Source organism: Pelodiscus sinensis, chromosome 7 (assembly GCF_049634645.1).
Source record: "Pelodiscus sinensis isolate JC-2024 chromosome 7, ASM4963464v1, whole genome shotgun sequence".
NCBI lineage: Eukaryota > Metazoa > Chordata > Testudines > Trionychidae > Pelodiscus > Pelodiscus sinensis.
Window position 1 is genome coordinate 13,909,279 of NC_134717.1, and position 17,651 is coordinate 13,926,929.

A 17,651-nucleotide genomic window follows, 5' to 3' on the forward strand; every position below is an offset into this window, starting at 1 on the left:
TTTCTACCTCATTTCACACTGTCTGTAGTGTGGCTCACAACTGCCAGTGCCTATTGTAGGTCAGATTGGCTGAAAACAAGGGCAGACACACCCCACTGGTGGTATATTCTAATATTAGATTTCACACAAACTAAACTAAAAATCACAGCACATCAGATTATCCCCAGTCACAAAGGATCAGTCACTTACCCCAGATCTTACACCAAAGACAAAAGCTTGCAACCAATGTTATAGTAAATTAACTATAGGTTTATTAGAAAAAAAATTGGTTGAAATACTGTAGGTAAAGTAGGTGAGTTCAAATTTGTAAGTCCAGAATGATAGCAGAGGTATGGTCATTTGCTAGTTTCCCCCAAATCTTTAAGGATTATCCAGAATAACTCTGGGGATCTTCGTCTTCTGGTCCAGATATTTTATCGCATTAGAATCCAAACAGTCAAGAGATTTCCTTTGAATCAGTATTTATAGTTTCTGCTCACAGAAGACAATCTGAACAGTGTCTTCACCCATCTGACCTAGTGAATTTCCATTGTCAAAAACAATGGTTCTTATTTTGAAGTTGGCAATCTTCATGTACATGTCCAAGGTTCCAGTATTAATTTCTTTACAGGAATATGCACAATGTAATAGCAAACAAGAACCCTTTGTTAGTTTCCATGAAGTCTTAACGTTAATACTTACTTTTGAGCTAGGGTTACTCAATTCATCTGAAGAAGAGGGTTGTGCCCACGAAAGCTCATGATACCATCTACATTTCTGTTCACCTCTAAAGTGCTGCAGAACTATTTGTTGTTTACGTTTTTTCAGTTATAAACTAACATGTTTTTCAGTTACAGACTTGTATACATTATTTAAAAGAATAGCAATCAATGGTTATAGATAAGTAAAGATAAGTCCATAAAAATTTGTTTGAAATAAACTTACAAGTAAATTGTCCTGATTATACTACAATATCTTTTGACACACCTTTACTTTCTATTAGCATATGAGTGAATTAGCCTGCAGCTCTTTCCTGAGCTGGCACCTAGAGAGGCAAAAAGCAAAAGCATCCGTGGCCAATCTAGACGCGCTTTTCCACAGAAAAGCCCCGATCGCCATTTTCACGATCGGGGCTTTTTTGGGCAAAACAAATCTGAGCTGTCTACACTGGCCCTTTTGTGCAAAAGCTTTGCACAAAAGGACTTTTGCCTGAATGGGAGCAGCATAGTATTTCCGCAAGAAGCACTGATTTCTTACATGAGATTGTCAGTGTTCTTGCAGAAATTCAAGCGGCCAGTGTAGACAGCTGGCAAGTTTTTCCGCCAAAGCATATGCTTTTGTGGAAAAAACTTGCCAGTCTAGACGCAGCCCTTGGTCCTACAGAAAAAATATCATCCTATGTCCTGTTCTTGACATGTTTCCTACCTAATGCAAAGTGTTACAAGATATTTAGTGTAAGTGAACAGGTTTACTCTGAAGATATGGGCCAAATTAGTCTACATAGCTACTATAACATTTGTACTTAGTGTGTGTGTGTGTGTGTGTGTGTGTGTGTGTATATAATTTGCCAGCATATATGTTCAACATTCTGAAAAAAAACATTGATTATTTTTAGTAGGCTTGAACAAAGTAAACAATAAGATCCAGATTCTGCCACCAGAATTTTTAGTTAGTTAGGGACAAGTCATAGGCAATTAAAACAAAAAATCACCAAACCCCAGGATCTGTCCCTGACATTTACTAAAAATACCCTTGTAGCCAGACACGAACCCCATCTTGTTCCCCCCCCTTCCCCCAGAGAGCAAGAGAAAGGCAGTCAACCTTTGATGCCCTGGGAATGCAGGTGTGCTGCCTGTCCCTGATGCTACCATAAACAGAAACCAGACAGTAAATGGGCTAGCTGAAGACCAGGGGCCTCCCGTCGCTGTGATGGCTAGTACCAGTAATTGACACATCTGCACTGTCCCAGGAGAGGAATCTTCGCCCATCACATACCAGAGGTGCCCATTGTCTGCATTTTCTCAGGTGTGATTTATGCTTTGCACCCTTTGTGGGAAACTTGGCATTCAAAGCCATTTTTCCTAATTGGCCACTTGAGACCAGGAAGAAGCCTACATGACCCAAGGGGTATAAAGAGGGTTTAGTAGCCCACCCCATTTGAGCTCCAATCATCTATACCTGCTGGCAGGTATTGATTGTCTCCCGAGGTCTGTGGGACGCCCAACCTCGTCCTACTTCTTCCCGAGGGATTGAGAGAAAGACGCTGGCCACGCCAAGTCTGGAACGCAGGGGTGAGAATATATACCTGCTATGTGTCTATTTTGCATGCATTTAATAAGAGCTCAGAGAACCAAAAGGGTTTCATGGTACCTGTAAGTGACTTATTAGTGTAATTTCTGTCCTGTCCTTTGTAGTGGCTGTGTTATCTGTAACACAGCAGTAGCATTTAACAAATAAGTTTACCCTGTAACAATAAAATAATAACTGTTTAAGCTTTAACCTGACTCCTTCAGTTGCTGTAACAGAACCAAGCACAATTTAAAAGAACTTCAGCCGGTCATAAGGGACTCACTGCCCTGATTGTCGGCTGACAACCCTTGGAGTGGCAAGGGAGAATGCTGCCAGTACTTGTAGCTGTTCTAGCTCTGCCACTGTCTGATTGTTGCAGCTCCAGAAGCAGTCAGGCTGACCCAACCCTGGCCACTGCTCTGGTGGTCACACTGTTCCCGTGGTCTTGGGGCAAGTCAGTGGTCAAGTGCTCTGCTGGATCCAGAGTTGACAGCTCCACCAACCTTGTCCCAGAAGTAACGGAGGTCCCAGAAAGTCATAGATTCTGTGACCTCTGTGACTGAATAGTATTCTGGATAAACAGCAAACAAGTCTTAAAAAATATACCTCATTAACTCATATTGTCACCTTTCAGGATGGTGAAAGGGGGCCTTCTTGTCAGTCTTCAGTTTGCAGAATATCAAGTGTACTTGTTGATCAGTTTAATTGTTTCAAATGTATTCTCCTAGGAATTGATCATGAATATTCTAAATTTGAGCTGTATTGCTTAATAGTGATATACAGGCACAGATAAATAATATGGTATTAAGTGTTTACCTTATTAGTTGTGGTACCTAAGCGTCTCAGTAGGTTAGGTAATTTTTACATCCAAATAACTGGGAGTTTCTTAAATCAAAAGTTCATACTGAAGTACTGTAACAAAATCAGGAGCTGTAGATAACAGATTTAGTAACTAGATAATCCATAGACACATTAGAATTTTGGTTCGTGAGCTCCAGAGAAAACACAAGTCCCCTTTACCAGAGTTAAGGAACTGATGTAACTGCTACTTGTAGTAGTTTCCTTGTTCCCCTGTAGACTAGCCACTTGAGGACAATTTCACAAATACATACATACAAAGGTAATACATTGTGACATATACGTATGTGCTTTATTGATCATGTCTATACTGTAAAAGAATTTGCACCACTCTGAAAACAATCCTCAAATTCTGTCCCAGCATACAGTGAACTGAATTAAAACCAAGTAAAATCTGGATTAGAGACTCTTGGGGCTTACTCATGTTGTTCCAAACCACTGGTCACAGATCTGGAGGGACTATCCCCTGGAACATGCATTTCTATATTGGAAATATGATTGGCACATCTAATTGGGTTTTGAGAGAGATGCTTTTTTCCTTCCTTAAAGGAAGTGGAAACACACTGGTCTGCATTTAACTGACAGTAATAAAGCAGAAGATGGAAAGAAACAAAGTTCCTACTCACAGAGATTTTCCCTTGACAGTAACTGAAGATCTTACGCTAGAGTGGTCAGAAGAAATATAATCAAAGTGATGCTTCTTACAGAAAGATTTGTATTCCAGAGTTAAAATTCCTGTCATCATCTATTACCATGGCATCCATTAATAGGCGACTGAAGAGGAAAAAAATATTCACTCCAAATCTGTTATACATTTAAAGCAATTGAACACTATAATATTGTTAATATTCAATTATTATGGACATGTACGTGAGGCAAATGCAGGAGGGGATTGTAGTACAGGACTTCCCGGAGAGGGATTGTATCAGAATGAACAATGTAGCACGGCTGGCCTTACCATGAGGCGAACTGAGGTGGTCGCTTCAGGTGCCAGACTGTGGGAGGGGGAGGGAGGAGTGCCACTAGGACCCAGAGTGTAGAAAATTGTCTGCTGCTGTTGCATATGTATGTGGCAGAGCAGTACCATGAGAGGAGTAGAACAGGAAGAAGGCAGAATTGAGACCTTTCAAAGTTTTGGCCCAAGCGAAAGGGAATGGGGGCATCATTTGAGCTCCTCGCCTCAGATACCAAAATGTTGTGGGCCGGTCCTGCAATGTAGAATGATATTCTTCAGTGGTTAAATACAACAGTCCAGTGTTAAACAAATTACTGCTGTTGGAATAGAGGTTTATTCTAAAATCAATCTTATTGGCTACTCCAAATAACAAACCAGAGGAAAGATTAGATACAGTGAAACATGCATTGGGAATGGGAAGTCTCTAAGGAAATCATGAATGCTGAGGAGGGGAAGTTTAGAGAGCCCTATGAAGTGCTAAGGATAGGAAAGGGAAGATTGGAGGAAGGGGGCATGAGCTGGGAAATACCACCTCCAAAGCAGAAATCAATCATGTTATGTGGAAACAAAGCAATCTCAGGACTACAAAGGAGAAAGAACTGATAACATTCACTCTGTTGAAAAACTTGCCCATGGTGGGATGCTCTGTAACTATAACCAAATTAATCTGGTAAATGCTGAAAGTAACAAATGGAGAGCAGAGGACAGCCAAACAAGAGGACAAACCTGCATGTGATTAAACAGACCATTCAAAAGACATTTAGTTACTATGGCAGACAGATGGAGTTGACATTAGAAGAGGAAAGCAGAAAATGGAAATGGGTGGAGCACTTGAACTTTGGTTTTCTCTCCTGAGGAAGAGTTTCACGCACAATCATTTTTAAAAATGGAATTGGCAAAGCAAATGACAAACTAATATTAGAGCAACAGCCTTCTTTTATTCACTTACAGAGGATCTTGTCAGTGTTCAGAGAAAGTCTCCGCCCTTCTGTGAATCATTGATGTCCAATGCACCAGACATTTAGGCTGATTAATTTGTATTAACTTGGCCAATATATTTGACAGCTCATGCTACCTATCGCAATGAGGTATTTTGTACAGGAAAACCTGGATTTCCTATGCAAAAGATCAGTGTGATTTATAAATAACTATAGCAAAGAGTTGTGTGTATGTGATAGGAATTAGAAATAGGTCTTGGCTGCAAAATTCAGATGTGAATACTGAGTTTCAGCCTCCCACCTGCACTCTAATTCAGCCTTCCCCCTAGGGATTTGGTTCAGCCCATGAGAGGGAGGGCGCTGCTATTCAATTTAGAACTGGATCTAAATTTGAAATTGATCTTTGCCAGAGTTCAGGAGCACTAGGAAGTGAGAATGTGTTGCAGACCCATTTCTAATAAGAATATAACAAATTTTAGGGACAAAAGATCCATATGTGTTTAGCTACTTCATTGCTTTGATTTACCGGATATTACAGTGGATATTAGATGAGCAACCCATTGAACACTGTATGCTGAAAGATGAATCTATATGTTCTATGGACTAAATTCTTATCTCTGCATTAGTATAAATCAGAAGATGATAGAAAAAAATAACACAAGTAGAATACAGATTAGATGTGCTTTATGATTTGTAGTTCTGTACTACTGCTCCTTTGCATGCTCTTTAATGACAGCAGTAAGAGAATCTGGCATAATTCTCAATACTTAGCCACAAACATTTTTTTGAATATCCAGCCTGCACTAGGACACATTTTCTGTTCTTATACAAATACATGCAACTTGGGAGAATTGGGTGAATATTTATTTTTGGTGGTTTGAAATAGTTTGGTACATTTTCCTATATTTTTGCATTTTGCATTTGAATCCCAGAAGCTAATGTGGCAAAACATAAGGGGATTTGCTGTTCTTGTAGGTTTTTTCCATTGGCAGAAAGTGTACACACATGCACAGACAGGTGCGTGCACACACATAGTAAGTGTGGAGAGAACACAAGGGTTTAATCTGTGGATTTCATACCAGTTATATAGAATAAAGAGGTTAAGATAAACATTTGATATTTTAGAAGCTCAGCCAAACCAAAAGCTTAATCATATGAGGTTGAGTGACATACATTTTTACTTCTTCTCTAATACTGTACCATAGATTTTCTACACCATGACCAAGCTTCAGTTTGTACCAGATTTTCATGCATTTTTAAATATTTTCCATGCTTCAATTTCTTGCTTTGTAGTAGCACTGCAAGATCTGGATAGAGCCATCAGGCTCTAATTTCTTGACTTAATTTCTTTATGGAGTCCGTTAGAAGAACGTTGGAGAGACCAACTCTTTAGAAAGGTGGTTTCTTTCATCTCTCACACGGATAGCAATTTTTCATCTTCCTCTGTAAATTCTAAAGGAGAAAATAAATGTTAAGGATTCATCCACTTGGAGAATAGACAAATAAAATACATGTTTAGCGAATGTAAAATAATTTTTCCACTAAAAATGCTTTAAAATACTATGTTAAATTCTTCCTAGCTTTCACATCTATTCTCCTGTGGAGGGCAGACTTGTAGCTGTGATAGGGAACACACAGCGTTCTGTAAAATATGCAGTCTGGAAGAGAATAGACACAGCAAGAAATAATGGCTGAGTTCTATGTGGAGAGTGTTGAAATCAATGAAGAAACTTCAGAAACCTCTGCAAAAGAAATTGTAATTGATAAAAAAGCCACTCTAGATGTGAAAAACCTTATAGATCTGATCCACCCTAAAGTGAAACTGACATGGCAAATAGAAATGAAAAGTTGACTGGTAAGGCTGAATGACTCAAGAGACTTGTAACTGATAGGAGACATCGGCCTCTAGGTCACTGCTTTTAAATTTGTGCAGATTCACAAATTGCTATTGTGCAAGAGTCATTAATGTGTTGTGAGTGTTAGTTAATTTCCCAAGGCCAACACCATAAGAATAATCATACATTTTGGAGAGTAACCCACAGGGTCAAGGATTTAGGCCACAATCCAGCAAAGTGTTTAATCACATATTTAAGATAATCAGAGCTGGGGGGGGGGGGGAGGGGGAAGCGGGAAATGGATGAATAGTTTATTTGCCGAAAATGCTGTTTACTGAAACTATTTGCTACGTCTAGACTGGCATGATTTTCCGCAAATGCTTTTAACGGAAAAGTTTTTCAGTTAAAAGCATTTGTGGAAAAGAGCATCTAGATTGGCATGGACATTTTTCCGCAAAAGCACTTTTTGCGGAAAAGCGTCCATGCCAATCTAGACACGGTTTTGCGCAAGAAAGCCCTGATCGCCATTTTCGCCATCTGGGCTTTTTTGCGCAAAACAATACGCGTTGTCTACACTGGCCCTCTTGCGCAAAAGCATTTGCACAAGAGGGCTTTTGCCCAAATGGGAGCAGCATAGCATTTCCGCAAGAACACTGACAATCTTACATGAGATCATTAGTGTTCTTGCGGAAATTCAAGTGGCCAGTGTGGACAGCTGGCAAGTTTTTCCGCAAAAGCAGCTGCTTTTGTGGAAAAACTTTCCAGTCTAGATGCAGCCTTTGTGAATTTGATGTAAATACACTGCATAATTTTGGCCAAAAATATTGGAGGGAGAGGGCAAGAGGGAAGCTGCCTTAGGTACCTTCCACAAAACAGGAGAAAGAGGTGCCTGTGCCTCCCATTATACTTTCATGTCTGCAGAACTTCCCTGGCATGTGAGAGACCCAGGTTTCAGTCTCCACTCTGCCTGGTTCATCAGGGTCTTGAATGGGTGTCTTCTACACTGCACATGAGGATTCTATCCACTGGCCTATAGGTTTTCTGGGTAGTTATCTCTTATTGAAGCTGTTACATTGTAAAAAACTGAGACACAAATGACTGCAGAAGAATATGTACATTTAAATGTCAATATTAGAATTCACTGTCAATATTAGAATTCACTGGTTTTTAATCAGTGTTTCTGGGGAAATGAGCAAGATAGCTTGGTAGATGCTGAGCAGGACTGTGGTGGTGGTAGAAATGGTGGTGGTGGTGGTGGGGGGGGGAAATCCTGCTTTTTGTTCCAAGTGCTGCCAATGATTTGTGAAGTGAACTGGAGAAACTCATCCAAATTCATCGGAGGCATGAACTCATGCAACTCTTAGAGTCAGTGGGACTTGCACCAGCAAGCCCACTGTGTCTTAATTTTCCCATCTGTAAACTGTTAACTATCTGAGGGGTATGTAGCAAGGATTGATGAGCTAACGTTTATATTATGCTTTGAAGAGGTAGTGTTACATAAGTGACAAGTATTATTACTTGCAGTACAGGTAGGAGAGCAGGCTAGATTCTGGGGTGTGTATCCATGGCATGAAACCCGGGTCAAGGAACACTGCACAGAGCTTGTTTTTTAGATTAACCCTTCAGCAATTGGGGTAATGTAGGAGTACCCCAAGCACAGTTATGCACCCTTTTTTCTTTTGTGTTTGTAATGGTGATCAGTGAGGATGGAGATGACTTTATAATATTGGAAATCCACCTATCACAATGGTGAATCTCCATGGAGTCAGGAATAGATTGTACCTGTACGGCAGGACAAAGCATCTGTACCTCACCAGAGAATTTGACTCTAGATTTTTATTTTATTTTGTTCTGGCCATATGTCTTTATAAAAGTCATATAGAAGACTTATAACTTGAACACTTACAAAACTAAATCTAGAAGCTGTAGAACTGATTGGACCTTGTGTTTGCAAAGGCAGTGAGATGGCAGGAATGAAATGCCAATTAGAAGACTGGTGAAATGATAGACTATTTGTATGTAATATTTTCTAGCAAAGAAGAGCATAACTCCGAGGGCAATTGTCATGCCTGTCAAGTGGAGAATATCATTATTGCAAGCAACTGAGTGGCACTAAGTGAAATGACAGTGGACAATGCTAGCCTTGAAGAGGTAATGAGCAATGTGTAGAATATAATCTGAAAATAGGATATGGATGTGACCATGTGGAAGAGTTGGTTCATATCTCATGAGATTTAATGTGGGCAATAATTGTTATTAGGTATAGCATGCTCAGCATAGTACAAGAAGAAGAAATCCAAGCCCCTTCACAAAGACAGGACCAATTATCAGCAAGACAATTAACATTTGGCTACATATTAGCAGAAGGGATCAACTTAATCTCTGCCATCCACTTTGTCTACGGCAATATTTTTTGCACCTTCTCCAAAAACATCTGGTGCTTGGTACAATTGTAGACTGATCACTGGACGAGACAGATTACTGGTCCAATTTATCATGACAATCTCTGTATTCCCAAATACTTGATTATATTAATACTGAAGAGAGATGAAGAATGAAAGATTCATCCACTGGTATCCTGACAGAAATGCAGACATGACTTCTTAATCTGCAGAAGAAACAACTTAGCTCATTGTTTACATGTCAGTGCTTCTCTGGCAAAGCAAGCTTTCCAGCTTTTCGGTGTGTCTAATACACAGCAGAGAACCCGACAGCTCAAACTGAAGAATCAAAAGTTATGAAAAAAATGTGGATTTTTGCTCAAAATAAGCAATTACCTAAACTGCTATGTACAGTGTTATTCACTGGGCTTCATTTAGAGGTGCCTGTTTGGTTTCTGAATCCTCATCAGGGTGATTAATGGCCTAGCAGTTTTCACAGGGAGATAGTTATTTGCATGATGGCATTTGGCAAGAAGTGGTCAGCAACTGCTAATGTAAAAGATAAAGACAAATTCAGATTATGGTTTTGGTTTCAGCCTTTTTCCTGAGATTAAAGCAACAATTGAATAAAATTACTTTTCAAACAAATTTAAGTCACCCACAATTGATATATTGTGGTATCAGATATGACACAATGAACCAGCTGTAGCTCAAGCAGAAATTGTAAGGGTCTCGTTGAAAGCTGTAAATGAGAGAAGGAAAAGAATTCAAAAGAAATCCTGACATTCTTTTTTTGAACTTTCCCCATTCTGCCTACAGGAAGAATGAAATTATATAGGATATCACTGAGAGTCATATTCACTCAAAAGGAGGAGAGGTGCCAACTAAAAGGTACATCACTTCCATCGATAATATGTGAATCCTTTTGCTGCTGAAAATGAGTGTGTGAAGGGCTCATGAACAATGAGTGTGTTGTTCAAAGGATAATCTTAGACCTATGATTTCAAAGGGATGTCATGGAGCTGTGCTGGAGATTAATTTCCCTTATAGTAGCATGTAACATCCGCATTTGGCTAGGAGCTATACAAACCAAACTAAAAGATGGTCCCTGCCTCAAGGAATTTATCATTGAATTATAAGACAAGTGACAGCAAGATGCAGACAGATGGGAGAACAAAGAAGCAATGAGATAATATGGCCAATGTTATAGGCTTAGCACCCCAACCACCTATCTGTTGTTAAGTAATTGTCACCCCTGGTTTTTATGACGGTTTTTTTTATGGTGCCCAGCATAAGCTTCAGTCATGATTCTTCAAAGCTGGAATGGAAAGGCTTTACTCCCCGTAACTATGAATCTTTGCCATCAGTCTGAAAGCAAGGTCCAAGATACTCACCCAGGTGGGTGATATATAGTGAAAAGCAGCATGTTCAGCCTTCCACTTCTTGCTGCTGCAGGTTTGTGGCCATGTGCATCCAGGCTGTACATCCAACTCTCATTAGCTATGCATCTCCATAACCATAACTCCTTCATGTGAAATAAATGTGACTCTGGAGCTTCCTTGAGCAAGACCTGTTGCTGCTTTTCACTTTCTAACCCCTATGTCAGGAGATACGTAGCTTTTAAGGTGTTTTTGGCATCACTTTCATAACATGTCCAGGGAGTGGAGCCCCAAATCAGAAACCCTGTTCAAAATAATTTTGAATGGCAAGTTCATGCATTCCTGTATGTCTATACAGGAATGCTCGTGTTTGATAGAATTCAAAGACAAAAAAAGGGATCACCAAGTCCAATGCCTTTCAAAAGACTATGTCAGCACCGTTACCTTTATCAATCAAACATGTAATCTCATCAGAAAAAGATACCAGCTTGACAGGATCTATTTTCCATAAAACTATGATGATTTACACTATTGTCCTGTAGTTCTTTATTAATCAAGTCCCACAGCAGCAGCTTCATTATCTTGCTACAGATCAATGTTAGGCTGACAGGCCTATCATTATGTAAGTCATCCCATTTACCCTTTTAAAAATTGGCACAACATTCGTTCTCATCCAGATTCTAGTACTTCCCCAGTGCTTGAAGACTTAGTGAAAAATCAACGTTAACAGTCCAGTAACCTCCTCAACTAAGCTATTTTAAAACTCTTGGGTGCAAGTTATCAAGTTATGCTGGATTTAAAAAAATATTTAACTTTAGTAGCTGATTAACAACCTCCTTAGATGCTAGTGGATTGATGAGTTATAAGACAAGGTAACTACATCCTCTGTCTTTTTCCCAAATTCAGAACAAAAAAAGTGTATTGAATGCTTCTGCTGATCATTAATTCTCCTATTGCCTTCAAGTAATGCATCACAACCATAATGAGGATCCTTTTTGTTCCTAATGTACTTAAAAGCTCCTTATTCTCCTTAACTCTGCTAGTCTTCAATATTTTCCTTGTGTTCGCTTACTTCCTTCATCAATTTTGTACAATTTCTAGCTTCTTATTTATATACATTACTGTCAACTACCCCTTTCTTTCATTAGTTAAACTATATATATATATGTGTGTGTGTGTGTGTGTGTGTGTGTGTGTGTGTGTGTGTTTAGCTGCCTTCAATTCCCTTTTAAACAAAGTCAGAGTTTTTGGTTTGTGTTTTTTTTAGCCTATATGGGTTTCTTAATCAATTGTGAAACTGTGGCTTTTTGGGCCTGCCATAAAGTGATCTTAATACAATTACCAAGTATCAATTTTTTTCTGATTTCAGTAATTCTCCCCAGCTGATCAGGGTCATAATTGTTTTCAGCTTTGTGAAATTGGGATCATGGTTATAAATGTACAAACAGAAAAAAGTCCCAACCAATGATAAAGTCCTGATTACTTATATCTAAAGTACTTATTCACTTTTAGTCCTGTAATCTATTCTTTCACAGATAGAATGTACCATGTTACAGACCATCTTGGCTACCCCTCTGAAGAATCTACCATGTTGGATACAGCGATTTGTAAGGTAGGAAGATGTACCTGTGCATGTCACTTTGCAGGCTACAACTGCTGGGGCACTGCTAGTGGATTCATAGTAGCTCTTGTGCAGTAGAATGTGAGGAAGTGATAAGATTCTCTTGCAGCAGGTAATAGGGCAGGTGGTGCTAGCTATTTCCATTAATTAACCTGAACTGCAGTGAGTTGAGGTGGCTGGAAGGATCATTGGGTACGTGAACTTGTAGCCCTATGGTATCAATGTTTAATGCAGAAAATCCCTGTTATTAGAAACTTACTATGTTTCAACATCGAGTTGTGTGTTTAATATTGGCTGAAAGAATCTAATTTAATTATGTCAAGGTCTCCTGGGTACAATCCTATCCCCGTATCAATTGGGATTTCTGCTGAAACTGATGCTTTTGCTATATAACTGATGCCATTGCTCCATTTCTTTATTTTCCTCCTGTTGTGCAGCAGTTATCCTGCATTCTATTTTTAGCTCACTGGAAAGGGGACACCACTTATTAGTCTGTGTTTTGGCAGGGACAAATTAGCTCAAGTGTTTTCCCCACAACATCCTCACTAATAATTGATAGGATAATAGAATCTTTGAAACAGCTACAAAGCCACATAGCCATGCAAATTCTAATTTACATAACTATTATCATTTTAAACTGCAGCTATGAACAAGTAACATGTAGAATTAATGAGATTATAGTCCATTATTTAAGCATTAAATTATCTCCATTCAGTGACATAACCTTTACATGGATTTGAGTCTGACATGTATGTGCTCACTGAAAGGGAAGAAAGTAATGCAGCAATATAGTGCCTTCATTCATTCTGTCACTTATGAAGAACCCACAGCAGCTCAGAATTTGTAAGTTAAGCGGCATTAGCTGTTTTATTGCAGTGTTTGGCCTACAAGAATCTGACTGACTGTGTATGTTTATGTCTTAGTGCTATTCAACATGCTGACAGTTCAATTTCCACCTGTCTTCTCTTGCAGCTTTCTCGTTCCCCTTTGCTCATTGGATTGGCTGAGCAAATCTGCAGGTTAAGGCTTCAGTTATCACATGTAATTATTTCCCAATTCCCAGTATATTTAGTTGGAATCAAAAGTTCACAAAGGAAGCAGCTAATTTAAGGTAGCAAAGAAGAACTTAGTTGAAAATGTAATGGGCTGACCAACAGCCTGTATGGAAGCATTTAGTGATGTCAAACATGAATTAGTCACTTTTGATTGTTTAAGTCAGTGAGTTTTTCTCACCTCCATTTTTTGGCGCTCCAGCTGTCCCCTTACAGGATGGGTGGGCAAATACCAGCCCAGGGACCAGATCAGATCCTCCAGGCTGGGCCCCTGGCAGGCTCCCCGCCATATTTACCTGCACAGGTGATCACAGTTCCCACAGGCTGTGGATTGTGGTTCCCAGCCAATGGGAGCTGCGGGATGCGGTGTCCCAGTCTGTGCCAGGAACAATGATTCGCAGCCAAGAGGAGCTGCAACTGATAGAGGTGCAGGTAAATATAGTGAGAGCAGCCCACCAGGGGCTAACGCTGGTGAACTGCTGTTGTTTTATTGCCCATCTCTGCCTTACAGGAAGCCTGATTTTTAGAAAGTGCTGAGCATCTAAACTCCTTAATGGAGTTTCAAGACTGAGCATTCAAAACTTGTATCCAAAATCACTAACCATTTTTTAACTGGGCCATAATAAATGTATATTTAAACAAATCCAAAATGCTATTGTCAGGGGGCTTACGTCTGACCTCAGAAAACACAAGAAGTTATTATTCAGGCCACTGAGAATGGTGTGTATTCTTCTAAGAGAAAATTTCCCCTTGAATGATCCTATTGGGGGGAGGAGCACATTTATTAACTTGGAATTGCTCAGCAGAACTGACTCTTTCTCCACGACTCACTCAAAGTCCTAGAAAATTCCATTTACTTTTCATAATTTATGCTGTTGTCTTTATATTTTTTTTTCAGCTTGGACACGGAAACAAACTCAGCTACCAGCTTTCCAAATGGTCACTTCTTTATTCTCATGCACTATTAATTTATTATTTCTTTCAGTTTAGAGAAAATACATTCACATGTAGCCCTCCAACACCTTACTCAAATTAAATAAAATAAGCTAACAGCTACCACTATATAAGTCATGAAAATTCAATCTAAGTCCCTTCCCCAGACATTTATGCTGATTATTCAGGGGCACAGTGGTGATTTGCTAGATCCTTCTTGATTTGTAAAAGAGGGAACTAGCTATGGAACATTGTATTTGCAAAACCTTTGGCTTTAGAACTAATACGCCTCTTCCTCCAAAGAACCAGAGAGAAAGGACTAAAGGGGAGAGATGTCGTAAAATAACCAAATTTTCCCAATAGAACTATGGAAACCTGACTTTACTAAAGAAAGAAAGTGGCATAATCATTTTGTTGAGCAATACAGCTGCAGTCCTAAATTTAAAAGTAAACACTGCTTGATCCACAGTCACTGACAATCACGGCTTTTGCATGCAAAAGATGGCAAGAGGAATAAACAGAATAGTTTTGTCAAAATAAAGATGCCACTGCCGTTGTACTTACTTCAAATAGCTTAGATGACAAATATCAATTTGTCAGCTGGCAAACGGAAATGGCTACATCGCAGGGTCAAATGCAAAACCAGAACTGAGCTGAATAATCATTTTCCTTTTAAAGCAGACCACAGCTGCAAAGGGAGACCTCCTATTACTATAGCTAAGGTGGATGAATGTGCATTAAACCACAATACTCTATCAATATAGACCACTATTAAAGGAGATTTCATAAGGGACGGTAGGGAATCATTTATTAGATTTCCTTTTTCCCCTATAATTTTCCTACTGAGTTTCTTTTGCCTTTGCAGGGTCTATACCAACAATCATGGTAGGGCTTCTCCTGAGAGTTATTCAGAACCTCCTGCATGGTGCTGAGTGTCCTCAATCCTACTATCTTCTATGGAAGATGAGGGCACTCATCCCTGGTCTCCCAGGGAAGATAATGGAGCAGGTAATTAAGGAATTCATCTGCATATATCTGGAAGAAAGTAAGGTGATAGGGAACAGCCAGCATGGATTTGTGAAGAACAAATCACATCAAACCAATTTGATAGCTTTTATTGATAGGACAACAAGTCTTATGGATAAGGGAGAAGTGGTGGACATGGTATACCTAGACTTTGGTAAGGCATTTGATATAGTCTCGCATGATCTTCTTATCAATAAACTAGGTAAATACAACTTAGATGGGGCTACTAAAAGGTGGATGCATAACTGTCTGGATAACCATTCTCAGAGAGTAGTTATTAATGTTTCACAGACATGCTAGAAGGGCATAACAAGAGGAGTTCTTCAGGGTCTGTTTTGGGACTGGTTCTGTTCAATATCTTCATCAGTGATTTAGATGATGGCATGGAGAGTACACTTATTAAGTTTTCAGATGATACCAAGCTGGGAGAGGTTGCAGCTGCTTTGGAGGATAGGGTCATAATTCAAAATGATCTGGAAACTGGAGAAATGGTCTGAGGTAAATAGGATGAAGTTTAATAAGGACAAATGCGAAGTACTCTGCTTAGGAAGGAACATCAGTTTCACACATACAGAATGGGAAGTGACTGTCTAGGAAGGAGTACTACAGAAAGGGATCTACGGGTCATAGTGGATCACAAGCTAACTATGAGTCAAAAGTGTGACGCTGTTGCAAAAAAACAAACATGATTCTGGGATGCATTAAGAGAAGTGTAGTGAGCAAGGCAGGAGAAGTCATTCTTCCACTCTACTCTGCACTAATTAGGCCTCAGTTGGAGTATTGTGTCCAGTTCTGGGCACCACATTTCAAGAAAGATGTGGAGAAATTTAGAATCATAGAGCTGGAAGAGACCTCATCCCCCTGCCAAGGCAGGACCAATCCCAACTAAATCAACCCAGCCAGGGCTTTGTCAAGCTGAGACTTAAAAACCTTTAAGGATGGAGATTCCACCACCTCCCTAGGTAACCCATTCCAGAGCTTCACCACCCTTCTAGTGAAATAGTTTTTCCTAATATCCAACCTAGACCTCTCCCACTGTCCAATGAAGAACAACAAAAATTATTAAAGGTCTGGAAAACATGAGCTATGAGGGAAGGCTAAAGCAATTGGGCTTATTTAGTTTGGAAAAGAGAAGACTGAGAGAGGACATGATAGCAATTTTCAGGTATCTAAAAGGGTTTCACAAGGAGGAGGAAGAAAAATTGTTCTCCTTGGCTTCTGAAGATAGGACACAAAGCAATGGGCTTAAACTGCAGCAAAATGAGGTTTAGGATGGACATTAGGAAAAACTTCCTAACTGTCAGGGTGGTTAAACCCTGGAATAAATTGCCTAGGAAGGTTGTGGAATCTCCATCACTGGAGATATTTAAGAGCAGGTTACACAGACATCTATCAGGGATGATCTAGATGGTGCTTGGTCCTGCCATGAGGGCAGGGGACAGGACTTGATGATCTCTCGAGGTCTTTTCCAGTTCTAGTATTCTATGATTCTATGAATTCGCTAGTGTATACGTGACCTCAGGATTTTGTAAGATCAGATCCATTGGACATTGATGTGAATAATGAGAACATCTGGAACTATGTAATAGATCAAAAAGGGTTATAAATCTTCATGCTTCGGGGCATAAGCCACTTTCAAACTAGCCACTCTGTAACCACCTATGGGAAAGTATAAGGCTACGTCTACACTGGCCCCTCTTCCGGAAGGGGCATGTAAATTTCAGCAGTCGTCGTAGGGAAATCCGCGGGGGATTTAAATATCCCCCGCGGCATTTAAATAAAAATGTCCGCCGCTTTTTTCCGGCTTTTAAAAAAGCCGGAAAAGAGCGTCTAGACTGGCCCCGATCCTCCGGAAAAAGTGCCCTTTTCCGGAGGCTCTTATTCTTACTTCAAAGTAAGAATATTCTTACTTTGGATGTAATTCTTACTTCAAAGTAAGAATAAGAGCCTCCGGAAAAGGGCACTTTTTCCGGAGGATCGGGGCCAGTCTAGACGCTCTTTTCCGGCTTTTTTAAAAGCCGGAAAAAAGCGGCGGACATTGTTATTTAAATGCCGCGGGGGATATTTAAATCCCCCGCGGATTTCCCTACGACGACTGCTGAAATTTACATGCCCCTTCCGGAAGAGGGGCCTGTGTAGACGTAGCCTAACAGTTTAGGCACTTGGAAGATCCAAAAATTTCATAAATTTTCTGTGTAACTTTACAGAGTAGAGATTGTGTTCTGGCTCTGTAGGAGAGTTATAGGAGTTTCCTGCAGAAACTAAAATCATTGGATGTAATTAATATAAATCCCTAAGCAGATAATCAGCCTGGAGACCACTCATCCCATGGGAAGAAATTGCATACACTGGTTTGATCAGGTTAAAGAGACCTGACACAGATCTGAGAACTGTGTGTGTGTGTA